Here is a 17,671-nt window from a genome sequence, read left to right as displayed (position 1 = left end):
CCTCTCCAGCATTTATTGCTTGTAGACTTTTGGATAGCAGCCATCCCGACTGGCGTGTAATGGTACCTCATTGTGGTTTTGATTTGCATTTCTCTAATGATGAGTGATGTTGAGCATCTTTTCATGTGTTTGTTAGCCATCTGTATGTCTTCTTTGGAGAAATGTCTATTTAGTTCTTTGGCCCATTTTTTGATTGGGTCATTTATTTTTCTGGAATTGAGCTTCAGGAGTTGCTTGTATATTTTTGAGATTAATCCTTTGTCTGTTTCCTCATTTGTTATTATTTTCTCCCAATCTGAGGGCTGTCTTTTCACCTTACTTATAGTTTCCTTTGTAGTGCAGAAGCTTTTAAGTTTCATTAGATCCCATTTGTTTAGTTTTGCTTTTATTTCCAATATTCTGGGAGGTGGGTCATAGAGGACCCTGCTGAGATTTATGTCGGAGAGTGTTTTGCCTATGTTCTCCTCTAGGAGTTTTATAGTTTCTGGTCTTACATTTAGATCTTTAATCCATTTTGAGTTTATTTTTGTGTATTTTGGTTATGAAGTGAAAACAAGATATACAACTTCAGTTTCCTCAAAGAGAATATTCTAGCTTTCTTAAAAAGAACTTGTGATAAACATTTTAAGTACTCTGTGATAACTAGTATCACTCTGAATATTATTTACCAAAGCACACTAATACAAGCTGGAATCAAGATAGCTGGGAAAAATATCAACAACCTCAGATACACAGATGAACCCACCTTTATGGCAGAAAGCAAAGAAGAACTAAAGAGCCTCTTGATGAAAGTGAAAAAGGACGCCCTTTCCAATGCCCTTTTAAGGCTGATGCAGTGCCTTAAGAGGCTAACACAGGAGGGTAAAGGAAGTCTCCATAAAACCCAGAAAAGAGATTTTTAGAACTCCTCTCTGGATCCTGTCTGGAGTCACAACTGAACCGGAAGATTTTAAGTCTTAGCACTTACTAGTATGTGTATAGTTAATACCAAAGTCATTAAATTTAAACTTGACTTTCGGTTTGAAAAAAAAAAAAAAAGTGAAAAAGGAGAGTGAAAAAGTTGGCTTAAAATTCAACATTCAGAAAACTAAGATCATGGCATCCGGTCCCATCACTTCATGGCAAATAGATAGGGAAACAATGGAAACAGTGAGAGACTTTATTTTTTTCGGGCTCTAGCCATGAAATTAAAAGACGCTTGCTTCTTGGAAGAAAAGCTATGACCAACCTAGACAGCATATTAAAAAGCAGAGACCTTACTTTGCCAACAAAGATCCATCTAGTGAAAGCTATGGTTTCTCCATAGTCATGTATGCATGTGAGAGTTGGACTATAAAGAAAACTGAGCACAGAAGAATTGATGCTTTTGAACTGTGGTGCTGGAAAAGACTTTTGAGAGTCCCTTGGACTGCAAGAAGATACAACCAGTCCATCCTAAAGGAAATGAGTCCTGAGTGTTCATTGGAAGGACTGATGCTAAAGCTGAAACTCCAATACTTTGGCCACTGATGCGAAGAACTGACTCATTTGAAAAGACCCTGATGCTGGGAAAGATTGAAGGTGTGAGGAGATGGGGACGACAGAGGATGAGATGGTTGGATGGCATCACTGACTCGATGGACATGAGTTTAAACAAGCTTAAGGAGTTGGTGATGAACAGGGAGGCCTGGCATGCTGCAGTCCATGGGGTCACAAAAAGTCGGACACGACTGAGAGACTGAAGTGAACTGAAGTGAAGTGAAGTGGCTCAGTCGTGTCCGACTCTTTGCGACACCATGGACTGTAGCCTACTAGGCTTCTTCGTCCATGGGATTTTTCAGACAAGAATATTGGAGTGGGTCGTCATTTCCTTTTTCAGGAGATCTTCCCGACCCAGGGATTGAACCCTGTTCTCCCACATCGTACGCAGATGCTTTACTATCTGAGCCACCAGGGAAGGAGACTGAATTGAACTGAACTGAACTGAAACTGAACACCAATAGCATCAGAATTTATTCAGGTGTTTCTCTGCCTACACAGAATGGTCTATGCTTCTTGATAGCTTATAGCCACCTTCTGATTAGTTTATTCTAATCTCATATATTATAGTAATCAATGTAATATGGTTCATTAAATTGTATTGAGAAGTTTAAATAGATGCTTGGTGAGGATCTAAGATAGTCTCCAATGGAGACTCTCAAAAAGTTCAGATCTATAACTGTGTTCCAGTGTTTTGCACATTTTAGAATGCCTGATATCCTAAAGAAGTGAGTAAATGGAGTAGTTTTACACAGTATGTTTCTATTTTAGAGTAGCACAGGTTGCTTCACACTTGAAACTTCTTGAAATCTCTTCGAAACAGTCTGAAGCACTTTGGAGAAACAAAATTGGTCTCAAATATCGGACCACTGTTTGGTCACTCAGGCTATTATTACTTTCCACCTAAACAATGGCATTCATCTCATAGTGGATTTCCCCATTTTCATCTCCTGTTGCGACAACTCATCCTGTACACTGCAGCTAGATTCATCTTCATGAAAGCTTGTTCAATTTTACCACGCTTATGCTCAAAAGCCTCCAGTGACTCCCAAATGAAGTTCAACCTTCTCAGCTTGCATCTGAAAACATCAACAACCTTTCCAAGTTTGTTCCCTTTATCATGGGACTTTGTCCAGCCAAACTTGTCTGTACTTCTTTTTTCAAAAATGCTCACTTAAGCATTTCCCTGTTGGTCCAGTGGCTAAGACTCCATACTCCCAATGCAGGGAGCCCGGATTCCACCCCTGGTCAGGGAACCAGATCCCACATGCTGCACTAAGGCCCAGTGCAGCAAATAAATAAATATTAAAAATGCATACTTAATTATTTCCAAAGCTGTGCCTTTGACCACACTATCTCTTATTACCATATCCACATAGCAAATTCCTACCCATCTTTTAAATGTCAAGTCATAATATCTCCCCTTCATGGAAACTTCCCATTCCTTCTCCAGAAGTTCTGAGCTCTGTAAGTATCAGAACTATCCTTCTCCTGTAGTACAACATTGTCATTATCTGCGTGTGTAATTCCCCAGAGTCAAGTACCTTGTCTTCATTCTTTCAACAAATATTTACAGAACACCAGTAGCTCCTAAAACAATGTTTTAGACACTATGGAAGCTGCCAAGTTGAATAAAATCTAATTTTTGTCTTCCCACCATCCAGTACAATGTCAGGCACATTGTTTGTCCTGAAAAAATATATGTGGAATAAATAATGAGTAATCCATCTCATTTTCAATAATGTAAGTTCTGATTTATAACACAATAAATTAACAGGAAATTCTATTCAGGAAGAAGATTTTTACCAGATTAACCTTCAGAATATCTAAATGATACTATGCAGACATAAAAAGAAAAAAAAATATATTTTAAACATGAACACAAAAGAAGTTTGAAAAATTTCAAGTCTTTTATATAAATTACAGATATATACATTTCTCTACTGTCAATAATTTCTTGATCTTCTTTGATTTACACATGATAAACCTACTAGTTCTTTAACATTACAATATTTACATGCTTGCTACATGCAATAATTTTCTACAAATACTGACCATATGTGTTTTAATCTGAATTTATTTAGAGGCAGTAATAATTAAATGCATTTTCTTGACAGTCATGTTCACATGATTTCAAACAAACTAATAAGTAAGACATGAAAGTAAGTATCCAGATTGTTATTCTAAATGATGCTAAAAATAAGAATAATAAATATAAGAAAACTGAAATCTTAGATTTCATTTTTTGGCTTCTATATGAATAATTGTGAGCTAGGATTTGGAAGATAACTAAGGCAAATTTCCCTTCACTCTGATACTTATATGTTACACACACACACATTGCTGGAAGCTTGGATGGCATATTCAACAAGCATACAAGATAATTCAGATCAATGTCAACTTGCTCTCACCAGAAAATGAAGTCCCGTTGAGAGTCAACCTATCTTTCAGTCTAATTTAATAGAAAGCTAGAGTGCTAACAATAAAATGTCTAATGTATAGGATTATGTCTGTTCTAGTTCAGAAAAATGAGTGTCTTCAGATAACAAAACTTTCCCTTTTGAAAAGAAAGCCATTATTGTTGCAGAAAATAGTTTCACATATTAAAAAGTTAAATTAATTTTCTATATAGCTCTAGTCCTAGCCATTTGAATAGAAACAGCTTGAAACTAGACTCTTAAATGCCATGCTAATGACGTGGGTTGTGTCATGATCAAAATTTGTCATAAATAAGTGGTGTTTTGTAAGTAACCTAGGGAAAATAAAGTAATGTTCTAAGCAAGGATGTGACTTTGAAATCCATTCTCTATGATACCTGACTCAGAGAGAAATAATTGATTACTAATGGGGCAATATCAGGTTGGTTACATTACTATTTGCCTGCACGAATAAGAGGTAAGGATTTTTTCAATTTCTAGAAGGTCACCCATTCATCGTTTTAACTGCTAAGTGCTTAGATCTGTGGATACTACTGGGTTTCTTTAGTCTTCTCCCCAAACTTCTGTATGTTATATCATCCTCCTACAAAAGAGAAAAGCTTTATGGTTTTCTCATTAATGTTGTTACAGTTAAGTGACAATATGGAACTCTATAGTTTCAACCTTATATGTTAAAGAGATGGTTCATCAACTATACTTCAATAAAACTTTATAAAAAATAAAAAAATAAAGGAAGGGATTGTCCAATGCAGTCTAAGAATTCAAGAATTCCAACAGAGAAAACCAGCTGAGAAAACCATTCTCAGCTGACTGAGAATGCAACTGGGGTACCAATCAGAGACTACATAAAAGTTAATGAAAAGCATGAGTTTTAGAGTCCTACTTAGGTTCAAGACCTGACTCATATTTACTTGCATTTAAGTTCTTGAAAAATAAACTCTGTAATTTATACACTCTTTGTAGGTAAAATGAGAAGAAAAATAGTACTTAGATTTTAAATAGTGCCTACAGAATGTTTACTATAGAAACTGGAATATGGCAAATTTGAGCTAAATAATAGATTTTGTTATTAATATTAGGGAAGCTCAGATGGCTCTGTGATAAAGAATCCACCTGCCAAAGCAGGAGACACAGGAAACACCGGTTTGATCCCTGGGTTGGGAAGATCCCCCGGGGGAGGAAATGGCAAACCACTCCAGTTTTCTTTCCTGGAGAATCCCATGGACAGAGGAACCTGGCAGACTACAGTCAATGGGGTCGCAAAGAGTTGGACACGACTGAGCCTGCACACACACACACACACACACATTCCAGATAAGAAGGTTTAGACAGGAAAGGCATTTACAAGAATGCTAGTTTTTCCCTCCCCCACCCCACCCCCATTTACTACTCTACTTTTCCAACTTTCTTTACCTGCCTTTCTTTACCTTTCTTTACCTGCTAGAAGATGACTTCAGCTTTAGTTTGGGTATGACCAATGGGAAGCGCCAGCAGAAGAGTGGGACAGAATGGAGTCAAGACATTTATTTTCCCAGCTCTCTGCTGAGCATTCTTTGTTTGGTTGTGTCCCTTTATTAAAAGTCACAGGTCAAGTTAGGCAGATCCCCACTCCCCCTTGCAGCCATGTCAAGTTCTCTCTCCTCACAACTGCATTAAGTTTGCCACCTAACTCTAACTGAATACACCCCAATACATGAGAGTTTACATGTATACTGTTGGTATGGTACAAAAAACCTAATGTATCCAAGAGAAGCCCAAGTGTTAATTAGGAAAAATGAAAATGTGTATCCAATCTGAAGTAAAGGCATATCTCATGTGGTTCCTTATGTTTCCCACAGAGGCTAGTCTCTCTGCTTAAAGGGCTTAGTGCAACAGAACAAAATAGCATAGTCACTCCATTTCTAAAGTTCACTCTGTTTTTATAGATTTCAACAGCAAGGTTTTAAAGCAATATTAATATAAGCTCTGTGGACTTCTCAGAATTGGCCCAAAGCTAACTGGAGGGTTTTAAACTTCAAGTCAGGAAACACACATGTATGTGTACAACGTACACTGACTAAGAGAGTATCCAATGCTATTTGATACATGAGAAAAAGTAAACGGGAAAAAAGAAGCGAAAAAGATTTCTATTTTGGGGGGGCTTCGCTTGTGGACCAGTGGCTAAGACTCCATGCCCCCAACGCAGGGGGCCGGGTTCAATCCCTGGTCAGGGAACTAGATGCCACATGCTGCAACTAAGAGTTTGCAGGTCTGAACTAAGATCTGGCACTTCCAAATAAGTAAACCAATATTTTTAAAAAGATCTCTATTGTGTAGTCATCTGATAGCAGTATCAACTTTATACAGCTATGAAAACAGTAAGTGTGAGTTGGGACTTCCAATTAGGAAATACCAAAGAACCCTAAGACACCCCCTGTATACCACTAATCAAATATCTTAAGAGGACTAGAGAGACAATAGGAAGTGCAGTTTAGAACTCAGGACTCTTCCTATTTCCCAGGAGAGGGATCCTTCTGCCCAATTCTTGGCCACGTAAATCATCCCCACAGGGAAGCTAAAATAGGTACAATGATTAGGGATAGAAGACAAAACATTAGTGTCTCAAATGTCTTAGGGACCTTATGATGGATTCTAATACTTCTCCAGAGGTGCCTCAGGAGCCTGCTCAGGGGATGTGTGAGCTAAGAAGGCCAGACTTTAAATGCCAACTCTGCTTTACCATAAGCTCTGTTTTCATCTGTATTCTGCACAGGCTTCTCTGTAGCTCTGGTTTCAAGAAAGGATTACACTGCTAAAAATAGTAATATAAACATTTTAAAGTCACTGTCTTTGAATTTTACACACATCTATTAGTGACAAATTCCCCAGTATATTATTGAATCCTGAACACTTCATCTTTCTCTTGTGATATACGATGTCAATGGCTGGTATTCCTGAGGAGAATAAACTATCCATGTACCATGAAGCAGTTTATATTAATACTTTTAACATTATGAATTTGTTTGTTGTTTACTCGTTTCAGTCATGTCCGACTCTTTTATAACCCCATGGACTGTAGCCGCCAGGCTCCTCTGTCCATGGGATTTCTCAGGTAAGAATACTGGAGTGGGTTGTCATTCCCTTCTCCAGAGGATCTTCCGGACCCAGAGAACAAACCCGGGTCTCCTACATTGGCAACTGAATTTGTCACTGTCTGAGCCACTAAGGAAGCCCAACTTTATAAATGAGCATGGACAAAAGCCCCTTCGTGTTTATCTAGATTCATCCTTCCATTTCTCTTTTACCTGTAGGAAATTAGACAATTATGAGCTATCTTGATGGAAATCAGATTCCAAATATAGCAGAATCTTACCTTTAACGGAACTATTTTGGTAAAATATCTCACAGGGACCTCTTTGTCCCAACTTTACCTAAGATCACATTTATACTGGAGAACTTTTCTAAAGTCTTTCTTGGGGGAATGTTACTTTATCCCAATGAGTAGGTAGTCTGTGTGTGCATTACATTCAGTAATATATTGAATGCTTAATATCAGCAATAATTATATACTGACAACATTAATGTCTTTTGAAAAATGATTGTTGGTTTTGTTTTTCAAAGGTAATGGAAACCCTCAACAGACTGCAGAAGACTCAGTAGGAAGAGTTGAGAAGCAAATGGAATGAAACTGTGGTATAAAAGTAGTTGAGGAGTTTGTAATACTAAACTAAAAATAGTTTCTCCAATGGTGTATTTTAAAGGTACTTTTTAATGTATTGGTAGAGAACAAATTTCCCTCCAGCTAACATCTTTTATCATCTGGTTGCATGTAATCAAAAGTTTTGTTTTCTAAGCAATGTGCTTTTAACCAAGTAAAAAAAGACCGTCTGCTTACTATTTGACTGTTATGGAGTTCAAATATTATTGTTAAACAAAGTATCATTAAATAAATCTTAATTTCCTTGATGTCATACAACCCCGTTCATGCATGTTAATGTTTTAAGACCTGTCTCAGGATCAGTTTACATGATAAAATATAATTAACTGTTGTTTGCTCACTTAAGTTGCAGTCAGTGTTTCAGTAAGCCTGACATGTGGGCTCAAACTGGACTGCTGATTTGTGAAGCTTGTGGTGGTTCACGTGGCAGTTGTGCCTGCAAAGTTTTATTCATATAAATGGTCACCATTTCTGTTTAGGCACCAAGAGCATGATTTGTTGGTTTCCTGGGTTTATACTAGTTAAGGTATTTGTGATACAGGCTATTTAAGGAATTTCTCTAATTTGGCCTTTGGGAAACAACAAGAGGCTAAATTCAGTGAGATAAAATATGAATACATGTATAGAAATGACGTGGATAATCTATATTTTTTACTATCACTTTCAGCTACTACTGTGACTGGTATCTCCTCACATAACCCACGGTTTGAGGGTAGATAGTTCAGGGCTGCTCATCATCGAGCAGCTCAGGGATGCCATTGAGATCCTAGTGGCCTTCTTATTCCACCATCTTTAATACGTGACTTTTATTTCCCTGGTTTCAAGGCAGACACTGAACTTATGAACACCATACCCAAATGCAACATTTATTTCCTGGAAAGACAGCCTGTTCCCTTGACATCTTAAACTTCATTGGTCATAACTCTGCTCATGGCCAACCCAAGCTGTTTGAGAGGCTGTGAAATCAAGGACAGTACTTTACAATCACTAAAGAACAGGAAAAGGGGATAGAAAGACTGTTGAGTGAGCCAAGCTATAGTATCTGCTCACTAAAGAATTATATTAATTATTTGAGCTTCAGGCTAAAAGATAGGCAATCTCATTGTCCTTTACTTTTTTGTCAACCTATGCTTCAGAAAACACATGCTGATCATAGCAAGTTAGCCACAGTGACTCTCATTTCCCTCTATATTTTTTCAGGGTCCAATGTTAATGATACAACCAGGTAGTGGAGACTATTTTTGCCTATTTAGCATTCATTTATCCACTTTTTTTGTATCTTAGAAACTCAATTTCAATTAGATATATCCTTAATTCCATGTAGCCACAGGTCTCAAGGGAAACTGAACTCACCCCAATTTTAGGAAGGGACTCTTTCAAGAGTAATCTTGCCTATGATTGGTTCTGGAACAAGCATATGTTTCCACTTTGACCTGAATGGGAATTCTTTCAGTGAGAAAAGGAAAATTCCTTGCCCCTATGAGATAGCCATAGGAATGTCCCCTGGATATTACTGGATGTAGATATGATGCTGAGGACTGCAGCAGTCATCCTGCTACACAGAGGATAAAGCCACACTTGAAATTACAAACAGAGGGATAGAAAGCACTGGGGCCCTTGATGATCTTGCTGAATCCCTCTGCCCTGAAGCCCACTCCACTACTGAACTTCTTTCCAGTCAAGTGAGATCTTTTGTTCTTTAGTTTTTTTAGTCAGTTGGAATCAATTTCTGTTACTTGTAGCCAAAAGTACCTTAATTCTTAGGAATCATCTAAATTTTTTGTTCTCTAAAAGTTCTGAGAAGTTTGCATTTATGCTATTACTGTTATCTTTGCTACTTGTAACTCAAATTAAATGGGATTTCCCATAGAGACATCAGTGTAGAAATACACTATATGCATCAGCACATTTAGAGCCAACTTGCTATCAAGAATGTGCTAAGAAAACGCATTCTATCTCACACTCCTTCCAGTTAAGGGTTTTGCCAATCCAGGGAAATGAACCATAGGTACAGTGCAGATCAACTGGGAAGTATTTCTACAAAATTGGTAAGCAAGTGTAACTTCATCAGCCACATTATTCAGGGACAACCAAGAAATACGTACTGTGAGATGCATTATAATCTATGAGGCCGATAGGCTGGTACCACCAAAGCAGGCTAAAGGACCCCTGAAACTGAAGTGAATGTTAGGCTAATGGTGCAGGAAATAGAAGACTCCATTCAAGCCAAAAGATACTGTGCACCAAGCAAAGAGGAAGAAATGGACAATGTGTCCTATGCTCCCACTGTTCCCAAACTATACTTGATATGGCATGTAGGAATTGAAATACCTGATTGGGGCTTTAATGTTCTCAAATGTGCCAGAGAGAGAGAGAGAGAGAGAGACAGAGACAGAGACAGAGAGAGAATAAATGACTATAATAAAACCCCTCACACTAAGTTCTTGGTTATAAGACAGAAGGATAAATGATATTATCATACAGGGTACTGCAGAACTTCATTTACAAGATGATATTGGATTACTTCCTAAGACACCTGCTTAGTGTTAAATACAACAAAAACCATGCAGTAGAAGCAAATGTCAGAAAAAGGAGGAAAAAAGAGACACATTAAAAGCCCTTTTTAAAAAATAGTGTACAAAAATGCATCATTGATAGTTGGAATACACGTGAATTGTTAAAATGCTAGAAAATAATGGCTCAAACAGATAAAAGCCCCAAACAGATTAATTTTTAAAAAGATATTCCTCTTATGGTTTTATAAGTTGCTTACTATTTTATGTCAGAATAACGGATTTGGTTAGTAGATGGCATGGTATAATTAAAAAGGTATTAGAAGGTATTAATTTAAAATATAAGATACGGTGCCCACTGTGATTAATTTTAGGGACCTTTTCTAAGAGACTTGGGGTAAGAGACACTGTTGTTCTAAGCCTCAGTCTGAATTTTCACACTATTTTGATTACTTACAAAGAAAAAGGTGTGAAGCATATATACAAATAACCAGGAAATGCTAATGCTAATTTTCTTTATTATTGAAACTTTGTTAGATTATGCAATTCTCTTATTGAGTCACCAACAATAGGAAACATGTTTCCCACACATTTAGTAGGAGACAAATGTTAAGAAGGTCTAATTATAACAGGGACACACAGGGCTATGAGTCTAGACAAATTTAAATACATGAAAAGGCTCATCTCTTTCTTATCCAAACGCCTGTCAGGTTTCAAGGTTAAAGCCATATTTATGTTTTCATTTTTTTCTCCTCATAATTGGTAAGGTTATATCTATGAATATTATACCACCTAATTTCAAAAATTTCAAATAGGTTAAAAGGCAATTTATCATCAGCTTTAAAATGGGATGTTAACAGCTTTATAGTTAAATTAGGCTATGAAAAATGGGTAAAGGTTGTCTGTGGAAAAAAAGCTTTTTATGACAAAGATAATTGAACTCACAGAGAGGAAGGTATAACCTGAAATGATTTAGAAAATTCATCATGAAAGTGTGTCATTATATTAATTTAGAGAGAAAATCACTTTTTTATTTACCCATCTCTAATGAATTCATCTCTTCATTCAGACAGGCCAGGGACCAGTGAAACGTTAATGATGAACATGTCAAAAGTTGGAATATAACCTTGTCACATTCACCATAAGACTCTCAGCAGTTTGGAACAATTTTCTTGACCTGCTTGAAATCCTCTAACAGAGAATTCTTTAAAAAGTCATCTTATTGAAAGATAAAAGGAATTATTTGGGAAAGTTCTTTGAGTCATTTTCTAAAATATTTTTTATGAGAGAAGTGAAAGCATATTCATGGTAGAGAATATGGACTATGTATATAAGCATAAAACAGAAAATAAAAATTACCTGTAATTCCACTTTCCTAAGGCAACTAACAATTGCAAATATTTTGGTTTGTCTTCTCTGTCTTTGAATGTTTATAAAACGGTTATCATAAGGTGAACAATTAGGTTGTGTATTATTTTACTTACTCAACATTCCATCATGAAGCCCTTCCCAGGCAGCATATTGAGAACCAGAAGAAAATATAGATAACAACTTCTAACAAATTACTGGGATATTTGAATCATTAAAGACTGAGTATAAAATATGTTTAACATGCTATGAAAAGAAAAGGAAGGGGTGAATATATGAATAAGAGGCAAGAGACTATGGAAAATGACAAAGTAGATTTGGAAATGAAAATACTATAACTTTCAGAAATAAAAATATTATCATTGAATATAAAAATGATTGAATAATTGAATGTTTAGGTTAATGGCTGATTACAAACTGCTAAAGAAATAATTAGTGATTTGAAATTTAGATTTAAAGATATATTCTACAATGCAGAAGAAAACCAAAAACATGGAAAATATAAAATAGGGTTGGAGATATGGAGAATGTAAGAAGATATGTCTTATTCTAAGCAGAGTTCCATAAGAAGAGGAAAAGAATGAAAGAATGGGACTGACCTATATCTGAAGTGATAACATCTGAGAATTTTCATAACAGATGAAAGATAGCAATTTTCAGATTCGTGAACACTAATGACTATCAGAAAGGATAAATAAAAGGAAATCCTCTGAAGGGTATGTATAATGAAATTATATGAAATTAAATATAAAGAGGAAACTTTTAAAATAGAGAAGAGACAAAGTACCTTCAAGATTACTTACATGGAACCTTACAAACAAATTCAGAGTCAGCAATGGAAGTCAAAAACCTGTGGAATAATATTTCACTGTGCTGAAAAGAATTTAGAACTAAATGTACCTTTCATGAATGAAAAATACAAACATTTTAGACAACAGACTGAATTTGGTAGCAGTTAACCCTCACTGAAGCAAAGTATAAAGAATTAATCTTCAGACACTAATAAAATGATTACAGAGGGATGTAGGAAGGCATGATGCAAAAAAATAAGTTAAATACTTAAGTATATTCAATCAACAGATTCAACAATTATTTATGAGTAATGACTATGTGGTAGGCCTTGTTTTAAGTACTTGAAGTATAGCAAAGAATAACCACCACAAAGAAAATTCCTGCCTTCATGGAACTTCCAGTCTAGTGCCTACCTAAAAAAATATTGTCTGTATAAAGCAATAACAATGCACATTTCATGATTAAAATAAGTCTAAGATACTGAGCAGCAATAAGAAAAGTTGAGAAAAGCAGCAGAAATAAAGTCTTCCAAAGTTTTTACTTTTTTTCTGATGGAGAATAAAAACATAGCTAAGAGTAAACTTCCCTAAATTAAGTGTATATGCAAATTTTCTAGGATATAATGGAAAGAACAGAGATAAAGTATAAAACTTCTAAACTCAGTCAGTATGAAAGAAGGCAAAAAGTCAGGGAAAATGATACATAAAAAATGTCGGGTAAATAGAAAGCACAAAATATGGTAGAGATGATTCCAAATACCAATTAAAAATGTTTGCTGTAGGCTTATCATATATGGCCTTTACTATGTTGAGATAGGTTCCTTCTGTGCCCATTTTTTTGAAGAGTTTTAATCATAAATGTGTGCTGAATTTTGTCAAAGGCTTTTTCTGCACCTATTGAGATTATCATATGGTTTTTATCTTTCAGTTTTTTAATATGGTGTATCACATTGATTGATTTGCATATACTGAAGAATCCTTGCATTCCTGGAATAAACCCAACTTGATAATGGTGTGTGAACTTTTTGATGTGTTGCTGAATTCTGTTTGCTAAAATTTTGTTGAGGATTTTTGCATCTATGTTCATCAATGATATTGGCCTGTAGTTTTCTTTTATTATGTTGCCTTTGTTCGGTTTTGGTAACAGGGTGATGGTGGCCTCGTAGAATGAGTTTGGAAGTCTTCCTTTGCAGTTTTTTGAAAGAGTTTAGAAGGAGAAGGCATTAGCTCTTTTCTAAATGTTTGATAGAATTCTCCTGTGAAGCCATCTGGTCCTGGACTTTTGTTTTCTTGGGAGATTTTTGATCACAGCTTCAGTTTCAGTGCTTGTAATTGGGTTGTTCATAATTTCTATTTCTTCCTGGTTCAGTCTTGGAAGATTGAACTTTTCAAAGAATCTGTTCATTTTTTCCAGTAAATACCAATTAAAAATGAACTAAAAATTCTAGTTAACAAAGATTTTCAGACAGGAACAGAAAACTCAAATCCAACTAAGTGTCTTCATAAGTGGCACATCTAAATTAAAAGTGCACAAAATGGTATATAAAATATTCATATATAGCAAATACAAACAAAATGAAGCTGGCCTGCCAATATTAATAATACATGAAATAGACTTTAATGAAAAGATATTATTAGATATAAAGAAGGCCACCATACAATAGTAAGAATTTCACCTTATCAGAAAGACATATCTAGAATACATACTGAGACTATAAAACTATGCATCTCAAAATAGACTGTCAAAATACATAATGTTTTAAAACTTGACAGATTGTGAAGACAAATACACAAAGAGGCCAGTGAGTAAATGTTTTCAAAATTCCTCCTACCAACTGATAGATACAGCAGGCAAAAACAAAAAGAAAAATTAGCACAATATATAACATTTGAGATATGCAACCAACTAGCTTGAGCTAATCTATCCAAAAATTTCAGAACACAAAAGCTTTTCAAACACACATGGAGCATTACTGACAATAATATGATGAGCCTTATTGCTACTCTATAAATTTTAAAAGATTAGTAATGATTAAGTATTACCCTAATACAATGTTGCTTTTATCTCCTATGTTAAGATTGTACGTGAGATCATATTAAAAAAAAATCCTAATCCAAAAAAAAGGGACAGCTCACTTATTGGAAAAAAGTAAATTACCATACAACATACTATTAAGGTATCTTAAATTTTCATTGAATGATCATGGCATAATTACTCTATTGTTTGTGATTTGGGTTATTTAAATTTTTGCTACTATAAATACCACTGTGACAAAGCTCCTATTACATAAGTCTTTGTAAGAATCTAATTAATTTCTTAAGGGTAAATTCCCAGTATTTTAATTGTTAGATCATGTATGTGAATTTTTAGACCTAAAATTCCCTGTAGGTGTTGCACAAAAGTTTTACTAATCTTACTCTTAGCAGCAGGATATGAAGGTGTCTATCTTACAAAACTTTTGATAATACTATCAGGAAAAATTATAATCTTATTTTGATTGGCATATCTTTGATTACCAAATTATTCATGATGTTGAAAACAGTCCATAAATTTCTTGACCATTTCATTTATTCGTATCATTTTTTAACCTGTTCAATTATGTGCTTTGCTGCTTTTCTTTTCTTTTTTTTAAAATTTATTTTCATTGGAGGCTATTTACAATATTCTGGTGTTTTTTGCCATACATTGACATGAATCCATCACGGGTGTACATGTGTTCCCCATCCTGACCCTCCCTCCCACCTCCCCCCTCATCCCATCCCTCAGGGTCATTCCAGTGCAACAGCCCTGAGCACCCTGTCTCATGCATTGAACCTGGACTGGCGATCTGTTTCACATATGATAATATACATGTTTCAATGCTATTCTCTCAAATTATTCCACCCTTGCCTTTTCCCACAGAGTCCAAAAGTCTCTTCTTTACATATGTGTCTCTTTTGCTGTCTCGCATATATGGTCATCATTACCATCTTTCTAAATTCCATATATATGCATTAATATACTGTATTGGTGTTTTTCTTTCTGACTTACTTGGTTCTGTATAATAGGTTCTACTTTCAACCACCTCATTAGAATTGATTCAAATGCCTTCTTTCTAATAGCTGAGTAATATTCCATTGTGTGTATGTGCCACAGCTTTATTATCCATACATCTGCTGATGGACATCTAGGTTGCTTCCATGTTCTGGCTATTGTAAACAGTGCTGCGATGAATATTGGGGTACACGTGTCTCTTTCCATTCTGGTTTCCTCAGTGTGTATGCCCAGCAGTGGGAATTGCTGGGTTGTATGGCAGTTCTATTTCCAGTTTTTAAAGGAATCTCCACACTGTTCTCCATAGCAGCTGTGTTAGTTGGCCTACCAACAGTGGGCCCACCAACAGTGTAAGAGGGTTCCTTTTTCTCTGCACCCTCTCCAGGATTTATTGTTTGCAGATTTTTTGATAGCAGCCATTCTGACCAGTGTGAGATGGGACCTCATTGTGGTTTTGATTTGCATTTCTCTGATAATGAGTGATGTTGAGCATCTTTTCATGTGTTTGTTAGCCATCTGTATGTCTTCTTTGGAGAAATGTCTGTTTAGTTCTTTGGCCCATTTTTTGATTGGGTCGTTTATTTTTCTGGAATTGAGTTGCAGGAGTTGCTTGCATATTTTTGAGATTAATTAATTGTCAGTGCTTCATTTGCTATTATTTTCTCCCATTCTGAAGGCTGTCTTTTCACTTTGCTTATAGTTTCCTTTGTTGTACAAACGCTTTTAAGTTTAATTAGGTCCCATTTGTTTATTTTTGCTTTTATTTCCATTATTCTGGGAGGTGGGTCATAGAGGATCCTGCTCTGATTTATGTCAGAGAGTGTTCTGCCTATGTTTTCCACTAGGATTTTTATAGTTCCTGGTCTTACATTTAGATCTTTAATCCATTTTGAGTTTATTTTTGTGCATGGTGTTAGAAAGTGTTCCAGTTTCATTCTTTTACAAATGGTTGACCAGTTTTCCCAGCACCACTTGTTAAAGAGATTGTCTTTTCTCCATTGTATATTCTTGCCTCCTTTGTCAAAGATAAGGTGTCCATAGGTGCGTGGATTTATCTCTGGGCTTTCTATTTTGTTCCATTGATCTATGTTTCTGTCTTTGTGCCAGTACCATGCTGTCTTGATGACTGTTACCTTGTAGTATATCCTAAAGTCAGGCAGGTTGATTCCTCCAGTTCCATTCTTCTTTCTCAAGATTGCTTTGGCTATTCGAGGTTTTTTGTACTTCCTTTCAAATTGTGAAATTATTTGTTCTAGTTCTCTGAAAAGTACCTTTGGTCACTTGATAGGGATTGCACTGAATCTATAGATTGTTTTGGGTAGTATAGTCATTTTGACAATATTGATTCTTCCAATCCATAAACATGGTATATTTCTCCATCTATTTGTGTCCTTTTTGATTTCTTTCATCAGTGTTTTATAATTTTCTATACATAGATCTTTTTTATAAGGTAGATTTATTCCTAAGTATTCTATTCTTATCGTTGTAATGGTGAATGGGATTGTTTCCTTAATTTCTCTTTCTGTTTTCTCATTGTTAGTGTATAGGAATGCAAGGGATTTCTATGTGTTAATTTTATATCCTGTAACTTTACTATATTCGTTGATTAGCTCTAGTAATTTTCTGGTAGAGTCTTTAGGGTTTTCTATGTAGAGGATCATGTCATCTGCAAACAGTGAGAGTTTCACTTCTTCTTTTCCAATCTAAATTCCTTTTATTTCTTTTTCTGCTCTGATTGCTGTGACTAAAACTTCCAAAACTATGTTGAATAGTAGTCATGAGAGTGGACACTCTTGTCTTGTTCTTGACTTTAGGGGAAATGCTTTCAATTTTTTATCATTGAGGATAATGTTTGCTATGAGTTTATCATATATGGCTTTTATTATGTTGAGGTATGTTCATTCTATGCCTGCTTTCTGGAGGGTTTTTATCATAAATGGATGTTGAATTTTGTCAAAGGCTTTCTATGCATCTATTGAGATAATCATATGTTTTTTATTTTTCAATTTGTTAATGTGGTGTATTACACTGATTGATTTGTGGATATTAAAGAATCCTTGCATTTTTTTTTCTTTTTTTCTTTTTTATTTTTCAGTGGGTTTTGTCATACATTGATATGAATCAGCCATAGAGTTACACGTATTCCCCATCCCGGTCCCCCATCCCACCTCCCTCTCCACCCGATTCCTCTGGGTCTTCCCAGCCCACCAGGCCTGAGCACTTGACTCTTGCATCCCACCTGGGCTGGTGGTCTGTTTCACCACAGATAGTATACATGCTGTTCTTTCGAAACATCCCACCCTCACCTTCTC

At 35.7% G+C, this 17,671-nt stretch overlaps 1 protein-coding gene and 1 non-coding gene across 2 annotated transcripts in view; one reads left to right on the top strand and one right to left on the bottom strand.

Moving 5' to 3' along the window:
* IL1RAPL1 (interleukin 1 receptor accessory protein like 1) overlaps positions 1-17,671 on the bottom strand; it is a 757,712-nt gene that overhangs the window by 148,763 nt on the left and 591,278 nt on the right. The window lies entirely within an intron of this gene.
* Positions 814-936, top strand: LOC136154976 (small nucleolar RNA SNORA26). The gene has a single exon (XR_010660670.1). It is a non-coding gene; the product is annotated as a small nucleolar RNA SNORA26 (small nucleolar RNA).

The sequence above is a fragment of the Muntiacus reevesi genome, chromosome X, assembly GCF_963930625.1.
Source record: "Muntiacus reevesi chromosome X, mMunRee1.1, whole genome shotgun sequence".
In the NCBI taxonomy this organism is placed as follows: Eukaryota; Metazoa; Chordata; class Mammalia; order Artiodactyla; family Cervidae; genus Muntiacus; species Muntiacus reevesi.
Note: the sequence above shows the minus strand (reverse complement) of the source record. Positions and strands in the feature narration are given on the sequence as shown.